The sequence below is a fragment of the Arachis stenosperma genome, chromosome 9 (assembly GCF_014773155.1).
Source record: "Arachis stenosperma cultivar V10309 chromosome 9, arast.V10309.gnm1.PFL2, whole genome shotgun sequence".
Lineage (NCBI taxonomy): Eukaryota > Viridiplantae > Streptophyta > Magnoliopsida > Fabales > Fabaceae > Arachis > Arachis stenosperma.
The window spans coordinates 21702271-21713083 of record NC_080385.1 but is presented as its reverse complement, the minus strand read 5'-3'; positions in this window follow the sequence as shown (position 1 = coordinate 21713083).

Below are 10813 nucleotides of genomic sequence, written 5' to 3'. Positions count from 1 at the left end.
CACCCATCTTCTTCTTTCTCCTCTCTCACTCCATTTTCTTCGCCTCTCTCTCACCCTTTCTTCTCAAAAAAACTTTTTTTTTTGGTTTCTTCTTCTAACAACTTTAATTCCAACTACACCAATATTTTGGATTCACAAACTAGATTGTTTCTTCGTTAAGATTTGTGGTCAATGAAAATTAGTGATGATCTTGAGATTTTGAGAAGCAAAGAAAGAACTTAGAATAACAATCTTGAACTAACAAAAAATAGAGAGAATATTGTGATATAAAAAAAGTGAATATTATTAATTATGAATGTGAGTAAGGAACATCATAATATCTGTGTGAGAGTACGAAATATTATAATATTTGTTTATATATATACTTGTACTTTTAATTTCTAGTCTAACACTTAAATACACTAACAAATTTCTAACTAATTTCTGTTATTACCCTTTACAGCACCCCTCAAACTGAAAGGGATGCTTGGACACTACTCGAAGTTTGAACTTGGATCTATTAAACAAGTTAATAGGTAGATATTTCGTAAATATGTATACAATTTGATATTGGGAAGGAATATTAGTGACAACCAGTTTGTGCTCAGTGATTTGGTCTCTAACAAAGTGTAAATCCAATTTAAAATGTTTAGATTTTCTATGAAGAATGAAACTTTTAGCACGGAGACAAGACCTTTGATTGTCACAAAATATAATTGGAGAAATTGAGATTGGAGTCTTCAATTTAAACAATAGATTCTGGAACTATATGAGCTCAGATTAGGCTGCTGCAAGAGCTCTAAACTCAACCTCTGTGCTAGATCTGCTTATTACATTTTGTTTGTTACACTTCCAAGCTATCAAATTTGTACCAAGATAGATACAATAATCTGTCATAAATTTTCGATCATCAATGTCAGCTCCTTAATCAGCACTGCAAAAGCCAAGAGTCCAAAGTTAGTACACTTATTAAAAACAGGCCCCTGATCCATGGTAACTTTCACATATCTTAGAATACGCTTGATTGCCTTCCAATAATTGATAGTTGGTTGATGCATGTATTGACACACTTTATTAATAGAATATGTGAGGTCAAAGCTGGTTAATGTCAAATATTGTAATGCTCCAGCAATAAATCTATATGATTTAGGATCCTTATAGAGAACAGAATCATTGAAACTTGATTTTGAGGATGAGACCATGGGAGTAGGAATAGGATTAGATTCCAAAATCTTAGTTCTAATAAGTAAATCTGTAACATATTTCTTCTGAGTTAATAAGATCTAATTATCTTCAATGTAATTGGCTTCTAAGACAAGAAAGTAGTTAAACTTTCCAAGATCCTTTAATGAAAAAATTGAATGTAATTTTTGTAATTAAATTTTTGTAATTCAATAGGATTTTCTCCAGTCAGCAATATATCATCCACATAAGCTAATAAAAATGTAGTAGAGTAAGAAGTATAATGCATGAAAATAGAAAGGTCAGATTTAATGCTATAAAAACCAAATTTTTGCAATGTATGAGATAGAGTTAGGTACTAAGCCTTTGTGTAACATCCTACCACACAGAGCCTTATGCTTAAGTCGTAAAGTAGAGGTGGCAAGGTATTATGACCTCTAAAAGAAAAGATACGTACATAAATATAGTTGAAAGAAATCATATCTAGGAGCCTTGAAGAATTAACTAAACAAAAATAATAAACAAAAAAATCGTGTCACACTCGCATGGATATTCATAAAAAGGATAGGTAAGATAAAAAGAAATCTAAAAACATATATACATATCAGAGTTTCAAAACACAGATATTAAGCTCTAGACTCGACCTGCGAAGCTAAGGCCGGCCAGAGTTTATAATTATATATGTATATACAATCCAAAATAAAACTCAAACTACAAAATAAACACCTGTATCTCCAAGTCAACCTCTAGGAGGGACAAAACACAAAATATACATGCGGAGATTCTATAAACATATATACATGGCCTAAAACAAAAGATGACAGTCCAAAAGATAGTTCTTTGTTTGTAAGGAGGGTCTCCAGATACTCAACGAGGTACCTCTCGACCTGCATCTGAAAAATAACAAAATATATATGAAATGAGAACCGGAGGTTCTCAGTATGGTAAAGGTGCCCGCATAGTTAATATAAAAGGTCCCGAGAAATCCAAAGGCAATCCTAGAACTCCGACACTCAGATTTCAGCCTAAAGATTCAACTAAACCAGAAATTATGTAAGTTATCTAAGATATTCAAGTTCTAAATCTAACCTTAACTTAACACTTCACTTTATGTCACTTCCAATTCTTCGAATCACCAGTGGAACGCCCCCCCACACCTTCGCCAAGAGGGGTCTCTCAAAAAATATACACATACAATTTAGGCAAAGAAAACACAGATAAAAGAGCAATTACAGTAAGTAGAACAAGTAACAGATAAGCAGAATTAAACAGTTAGGCAAACCAAAATAATGCACACTCAAGCAAAATATACAGATGCATATGATGCATGCCTGTTCTATGGCTAATGAGCTCATCTGTCAGTTGTACCCGACATGTCCTGGTAACTAACCATTGGACAGTCCCTCTGTATACGCTTCCCCAAGCTCAATAATATCCATAGGAAAAATTTCAAGCTCATTCATGGGGAGAGACAAAACTCCAAGCTCAAATTCATATAAATATATATATATTCATGCCCATGGGGGAACCCGGGGAGTTAAAGTGCCTGGTCACAACTTACGTACAGAAGGTCAACAATGTCTCAATTATTCAAGCCAAATAGAATTTTAATTCATCAATCTCAATGTCATCATCATTCATCAATTCATATCAGTTCATATCTCATTGAGACTTAAATTCATCATCATTACCATCATCATTCCTCATTATCACACCTTCCACTCTGTTCATCAATAATTTAAACTCAAAACATAATTTATTCTTTTCTAAATAAATCAAAATTAAAACATATAATACTTAAAGGTAATTCTTTATAAATAATCACTTCAAATGAACATTCTATTTTTTATAAAATTTCAGCAGAATCTCCTCTAAAACTCAAACTTCTGCCACCCTTCAAGGGTCCCAACCACCAAATCAAATATCTCTCAGTCATTCAAATCATTTCCAATATCGAATTATTTCAAAATCAAACTAATTTCTAATATTAAATCTTTCCTAAAAATCAACCAAATCCAATAACAAAATCGTTCACAAAATCAAATCACACATCATATATCATTTTCACAATCCATCAATAATTCATTCAGTTCATTCCTATCTTAAGGTCTTCTAGCCTAAGTTTTCACGTGACATTAAACATTAACTACGAGTAACCAAAATCATACCTTAGCCAATTTCTCTCTAAGCTCAGAATACCTAAAAAACCTCTCTTTTTCACAAGCTCCAAGCCTCCAAACGGCAATTCCTTAAACCTAATAACTCGAATTTCATTCCAAATCGCCCAATTGAACTTTAAATCAACCAGAACACGATCTATTTTACATAATATCACTTTAATTATTATAGAGTTTACTAATTCAAAATTTTGCAAGGTTTAATAGTTTCTTACCTTACCCACGAATCAATTGGACAAAATTCAATGATTATCTACTGCTAGAGTTCACCTAAACCATCAAAATTATTCAATTCCTCAATACCCAAACCCAAAAATTTTAAAATTGAGGAGAGGGAGAACTGGGTAAGAAATGAAAATTTCTTACCACTTTGTTCGGATAAAATTGAAGAGAATTTCAAAACGAACATGTGGTCGCTGACAGCTCGTCAATCGGAGCTCCGGATCGAAAATTACGGATGATTAAATTTTTCGGAGACGTTAGATTTACGTTTTAACGTAACTCTCCTTTCTTCTCGTGCTCTTAAGCACATCTCCTGGATAAAATGAAGGAGAAGGCTTCTGGTGGACGAAATTGTGATCCTCAAAGTTGGTCTCTTTGTACTTATATGAAATTTAAATATTGGCTCTATTAAGAATACCGCAAAGAGATCATGGTATGATGAATTGGGATCTTAATAATCCCTGGTAATGGCACCAACAGCTTAGTGTTGTTGTTGGACCAAAAGAGTTACAGGCACTGTTAGAGAATCTCACAACTCCGTTCAACTAACCAGCAAGTGCACTGGGTCGTCCAAGTAATACCTTACGTGAGTAAGGGTCGATCCCACAGAGATTGTTGGTATGAAGCAAGCTATGGTCACCTTGTAAATCTCAGTTAGACGGATTAAATTGGTTTATGATGAGTTTGAAAATTAATAATAAACAGAAAATAAAATAGGATTGAAATACTTATGTGAATCAATAGTGGGAATTTCAGATAGGCGTTTGGAGATGCTGTGCTCCTCTTGAATATCTACTTTCTTATTACATTCATCCAATTTCTTCTTACTCCTTTCCATGGCAAGCTGTATGTAGGGCATCACCGTTGTCAATGGCTACATCCCATCCTCTCAGTGAAAATGGTCCTATGCTCTATCACAGCACGGCTAATCATCTGTCGGTTCTCAATCAGGTTGGAATAGAATCCCTTGATTCTTTTGCGTCTGTCACTAACACCCAGCCTTCAGGAGTTTGAAGCTCGTCACAGTCATTCAATCCCAAAATCCTACTCGGAATACCACAGACAAGGTTAGACTTTTCGGATTCCCGGAATCCTACTCGGAATACCACAGACAAGGTTAGACTTTCCGGATTCCCATGAATGCTGCCATCTATCTAGCTTATACCACGAAGATTCTGTTGGGGAATCTAAGAGATATGCGCCCGGCCTAAGGTAGAACGGAAGTGGTTGTCAGTCACGCGCGTTCATAGGTGAGAATGATGATGAGTGTTACGGATCATCACATTCATCAAGTTGAAGTGCAACGAATATCTTAAAATAGGAATAAAAGAGAATTGAATAGAAAATAATAGTAATTGTATTGAAACTTGAGGTACAGCAGAGCTCTACACCCTTAATCTATGGTGTGTAGAAACTCCACCGTTGAAAATACATAAGTGAAAGGTTCAGGCATGGCCGAATGGCCAGCCCCCATGATCTGAGAACTAATCATCCCAAGATATGTCTCTGATCTAAAGTGATCAAAAGATGTCTAATACAATAGTAAATTATCCTATTTATACTAGACTAGCTACTAGGGTTTACATGAGTAAGTAATTGATGCATAAATCCACTTCCGGGGCCCACTTGGTGTATGCTTGGGCTGAGCTTGATCTATCCACGAGCTGAGGCTTTTCTTGGAGTTGAACGCCGAGTTATAGCGTGTTTCTGGCATTCAACTCCGGGTTGTGATGTGTTTCTGGCGTTTGACTCCAGACAGCAGCATGTACTTGGCGTTGAGCGCCACTTTACGTCGTCAATTCCCAAATAAAGTATGGACTATTATATATTGCTGGAAAGCTCTGGATGTCTAATTTCCAACGCCGTTGAGAGAGCACCATTTGGAGTTTTTTAGCTCCAGAAAATCCATTTTGAGTGCAGGGAGGTCAGATTCCAACAGCATCAGCAGTCCTTTTGTCAGCCTTTTTCAGAGTTTTGCTCAAGTCCCTCAATTTCAGCTAGAATTTACCTGAAATTATAGAAAAATGCACAAACTCATAGTAAAGTCCAGAAATGTGAATTTAACATAAAAACTAATGAAAACATCCCTAAAAGTAGCTTGAACTTACTAAAAACTACCTAAAAACAATGCCAAAAAGCGTATAAATTATCCGCTCATCACAACACCAAACTTAAATTGTTGCTTGTCCCCAAGCAACTGAAAATCAATTAGGATAAAAAGAAGAGAATATACTATAAATTCCAAAATATCAATGAATATTAATTATAATTAGATGAGCGGGACTTGTAGCTTTTTGCTTCTGAACAGTTTTGGCATCTCACTTTTTCCTTTGAAGTTTAGAATGATTGGCTTATCTAGGAACTTAGAATTTTGGATAGTGTTATTGACTTTCCTAGTTAAGCATGTTGATTCTTGAACACAGCTACTTATGAGTCTTGGCCGTGGCCCTAAGCACTTTGTTTTCCAGTATTACCACCGGATACATAAATGCCAGACACATAACTGGGTGACCCTTTTCAGATTGTGACTTAGCTTTGCTAAAGTCCCCAGTTAGAGGTGTCTAGAGCTCTTAAGCACACTCTTTTTGCTTTGGATCACGACTTTAACCACTCAGTCTCAAGCTTTTCACTTGGACCTGCATGCCACAAGCACATGGTTAGGGACAGCTTGATTTAGCCGCTTAGGCTTGGATTTTATTTCCTTGGGCCCTCCTATCCATTGATGCTCAAAGCCTTGGATCCTTTTTACCCTTGCCTTTTGTTTTTAAGGGCTATTGGCTTTTTTTGCTTGCTTTTTTTCTTTTTCTTTCTATATTTTTTTTGCCACTTTTTTTTTTCCGCAAGCTTTTGCTTTTTCACTGCTTTTTCTTGCTTCAAGAATCAATTTTATGATTTTTCAGATCATCAATAACATTTCTCTTTGTTCATCATTCTTTCAAGAGCCAACAGTTTTAACATTCATAAACAACAAGATAAAAAATATGCACTGTTCAAGCATTCATTCAGAAAACAAAAAGTATTGTCACCACATCAATATAATTAAACTAAATTCAAGGATAAATTCGAAATTCATGTACTTCTTGTTCTTTTGATTTAAAAACATTTTTCATTTAAGAAAGGTGAAGGATTTATAGAATTTATTCATAGCTTTAAGACATAGTTACTAAACACTAATGATCATGAAGTAGAGACACAAAACATAGATGAACATATAACATAAATAAAAACAAAAAACAGAAAAATAAGAACAAGGAATGAGTCCACCTTAGTGAGGGTGGCGCCTTCTTGAAGAACCAATGGTGCTCTTTGAGCTCCTTTATGTCTCTTCCTTGCTTCTGTTGGATGATCCCTAGTAATTTTGGTGCTCCTATCCTTAGTTGCTCCCAATAATTGTGTGGAGGGCAATTTATCCCCTGAGGTATCTTAGGGATCTCTTGATTTGCAGTCAAATATTCTACCACTGAGCTATAAACCCTTTAGATGAGTCTTTCCATCTCCCATGACTCAGAGGTGGAAGCTTTTGTCTTTCCTTTTCTCTCTCCTTTTTTTTTGAGGTTTCTCTGGCCTTAGGTGCCATCAATGGTTATGGAAAAACAAAAAGCTATGCTTTTACCACACCAAACTTAGAAAATTGCTCGCCCTCGAGCAAGAGAAGAAAGAAAAGAGGAAGAATAAGAAGAAGATATGGAGGAGATGGAGGGATGTGTGTATTCGGCTATATGGGTGGGATTGGGTGGGAAAGAGATGTTGAATTTTGAAGGTAGGTGGGGTGTATGGGAAAGAGTGGATGGATGTGAGTGGTGAATGGAAAACAGAAGGGATGACCATGAATGGAGAGAGAGAGAAGGCGAGGTAGGTGGGGATCCTGTGAGGTCCACAGATCCTGAGGTGTCAAGGATTTACATCCCTGCACCAATTAGGCATGTAAAATGCCTTTGCACACCATTCTGGCATTTAAACGCCGAGATGATGCACACTCTGGGCGTTCAACGCCTATGTGTAGCATGTTTCTGGCGTTGAACGCCAGTTCCATGCTTGTTACTGGCGTTCAGCGCCAGCTTTCCTCAAGGCACATTCCTGGCGTTCAAACGCCAGGATGTTGCTTGTTTTTGGCGTTCAGCGCCAGATTCATGCTCTGTTCTGGCGTTGAACGCCAGCCAGATGCTCCTTACTGGCGTTGAACGCCAGTGTGTCCTCCCTCCAGGGTGTGATTTTTCTTCTGCTGTTTTTGATTCTGTTTTTAATTTTTATATTTTTTTCGTGACTCCACATGATCATGTACCTAATAAAACACAAAATAATAATAAAATAAAATAAAATAAAAATTAGATAAATAAAATTGGGTTGCCTCCCAACAAGCGCTTCTTTAATGTCAATAGCTTGACAGTGGGCTCTCATGGAGCCACAAGGTGATCAGGTCAATATTGTATAGTCCCAACACCAAACTTAGAGTTTGGATATGGGGTCTTAACACCAAACTTAGTGTTTGGTTGTGGCCTCCCAACACCAAACTTAGAGTTTGACTGTGGGAGCTCTTCTTGACTTTGAACTGAGAGAAGCTCTTTGTGCTCACTCTCTTTTGTCACAGAGGGATGGCCATGTGCCTTAAACACAAGGTAGTCCCCATTCAATTGAAGGACTAATTCACCTCTGTTGACATCTATCACAGCTCCTGCTGTGGCTAAGAAAGGTCTTCCAAGGATGATACACTCATCCTCTTCCTTCCTAGTGTCTAAGATTATGAAATCAGCAGGGATGTAAAGGCCTTCAACCTTTACTAACACGTCCTCTACTACTCCATAAGCTTGTCTAAATGACTTGTCTGCCAATTGTAATGAGAACAAGGCAGGTTGTACCTCAATGATCTCCAGCTTCTCCATTACAGAGAGTGGCATAAGATTTATCCCTGACCCCAGATCACATAGAGCTTTTTCAAAGGTCATGGTGCCTATGGTACAGGGTATTAAGAACTTGCCAGGATCTTGTCTCTTTTGAGGTAAAATTTGCTGAATCCATGTATCTAGTTCACTAATGAGCAAGGGAGGTTCACTTTCCCAAGTCTCATTACCAAACAACTTGGCATTCAGCTTCATGATAGCTCCTAAATATTGAGCAACTTGCTCTCCAGTCACATCTTCATCCTCTTCAGAGGAAGAATAGTCTTCAGAGCTCATGAATGGCAGAAGGAGATTTAATGGAATCTCTATGGTCTCTATATGAGCCTCAGATTCCTTTGGATCCTTAATAGGAAACTCCTTCTTGCTTGAGAGACGTCCCAGGAGGTCTTCCTCACTAGGATTTTCGTCCTCCTCCTCCCTTGTGCATTCGGCCACATTGATTACATCAATGGCCTTGCACTCTCCTTTTGGATTCTCTTCTGTATTGCTTGGGAGAATACTGGGAGGAGTTTCAATGACTTTCTTACTCAGCTGGCCCACTTGTGTCTCCAAATTTCTGATGGAGGATCTTGTTTCACTCATGAAACTGAAAGTGGCCTTTGACAGATCAGAAACTAGATTGGCTAAATTAGAAGTGTTTTGTTCAGAATTCTCTGTCTGTTGCTGAGAAGATGATGGAAAAGGCTTGCTATTGTTCAGCCTATTGCGTCCACCATTGTTAAAGCCTTGTTGAGGCTTTTGTTGATCCTTCCATGAGAAATTGGGATGATTTCTCCATGATGAATTATAGGTGTTTCCATAAGGTTCACCCATGTAATTTACCTCTGCTATTGCAGGGTTTTCAGGATCATAAGCTTTTTCAGAAGCTGCCTCTTTAGTACTGTTGGATGCATTTTGCCATCCATTCAGACTTTGAGAGATCATGTTGACTTGCTGAGTCAACACTTTGTTCTGAGCCAATATGGCATTCAGAGCATCAATTTCAAGAACTCCCTTCCTCTGAGGTGTCCCATTGTTCACGGAATTCCTCTCAGAAGTGTACATGAATTGGTTATTTGCAACCATGTCAATTAGTTTTTGAGCTTCTGCAGGCGTTTTCTTTAGGTGAATGGATCCACCTGCAGAATGGTCCAATGACATTTTCAAAAATTCAGATAGACCATAATAGAATATATCTAATATGGTCCATTCTGAAAACATGTCAGATGGACACCTTTTGGTCAGCTGCTTGTATCTTTCCCAAGCTTCATAGAGGGATTCACCATCTTTTTGCTTGAAGGTTTGAACATCCACTCTCAGCTTGCTCAGCTTTTGAGGAGGAAAGAATTTATCCAAGAAGGCCGTGACCAGCTTCTCCCAAGAGTCCAGGCTATCCTTAGGTTGTGAGTCCAACCATATTCTAGTTCTGTCTCTTACAGCAAAAGGGAAAAGCATGAGCCTGTAGACTTCAGGATCTACTCCATTCGTCTTAACAGTCTCACAGATCTGCAAGAACTCAGTTAAAAACTGGTAAGGATCTTCAGATGGAAGTCCATAAAACTTGTAGTTCTGTTGCATTAAAGCAACTAGTTGAGGCTTAAGCTCAAAGTTATTGGCTCCAATGGCAGGAATGGAGATGCTTCTTCCATCAAATTTGGACGTGGGTTTGGTAAAATCACCAAGCATCCTCCTTGCATTATCATTATTGGGTTCGGCTGCCACCTCCTTCTCTTGTTCGAAAATTTCTGAAAGGTTACTTCTGGATTGTTGTAGTTTAACTTCTCTTAGTTTCCTCTTCAAAGTCCTTTCAGGTTCAGAATCAGCTTCAACAAGAGTGCTCTTGTCCTTGTTCCTGCTCATATGAAAGAGAAGAAAACAAGAAAAGAAGAGGAATCCTCAATGTCACAGTATAGAGACTCCTTTATGTTAGTAAAAGAAGAAAGGGGGGAAGAGTGAAGAAGAATGAATAGTCTGTATAAAGAGTGAGGATAGGGGAGGTGATAAGAGATGAAGAGAAGTGTTAGTAAATAATGAAATAAATAAAAAGAGATGAGAGAGGGAGAAATTCGAAAATAAGTTTGAAAAGGAGTTAGTGATTTTCGAAAATTAAAGATAAGATAGAATTAAAATTAAAATTTAAAATAATTAATTAATTAAAAAGAATTTTTGAAAAAGGGATGAGATATTTTCGAAAATTAGAGAGGGAAAAGTAGTTAGGTGGTTTTGAAAAAGATAAGAAACAAACAAAAAGTTAATTAGTTGAAAAAGATATTAAAATCAAATTTGAAAAGATAAGGAGATAAGAAGTTAGATAAGATATTTTGAAATCAAATTTTTGAAAAAGATAAGATATAAAAGATATGATAAGATATGTTT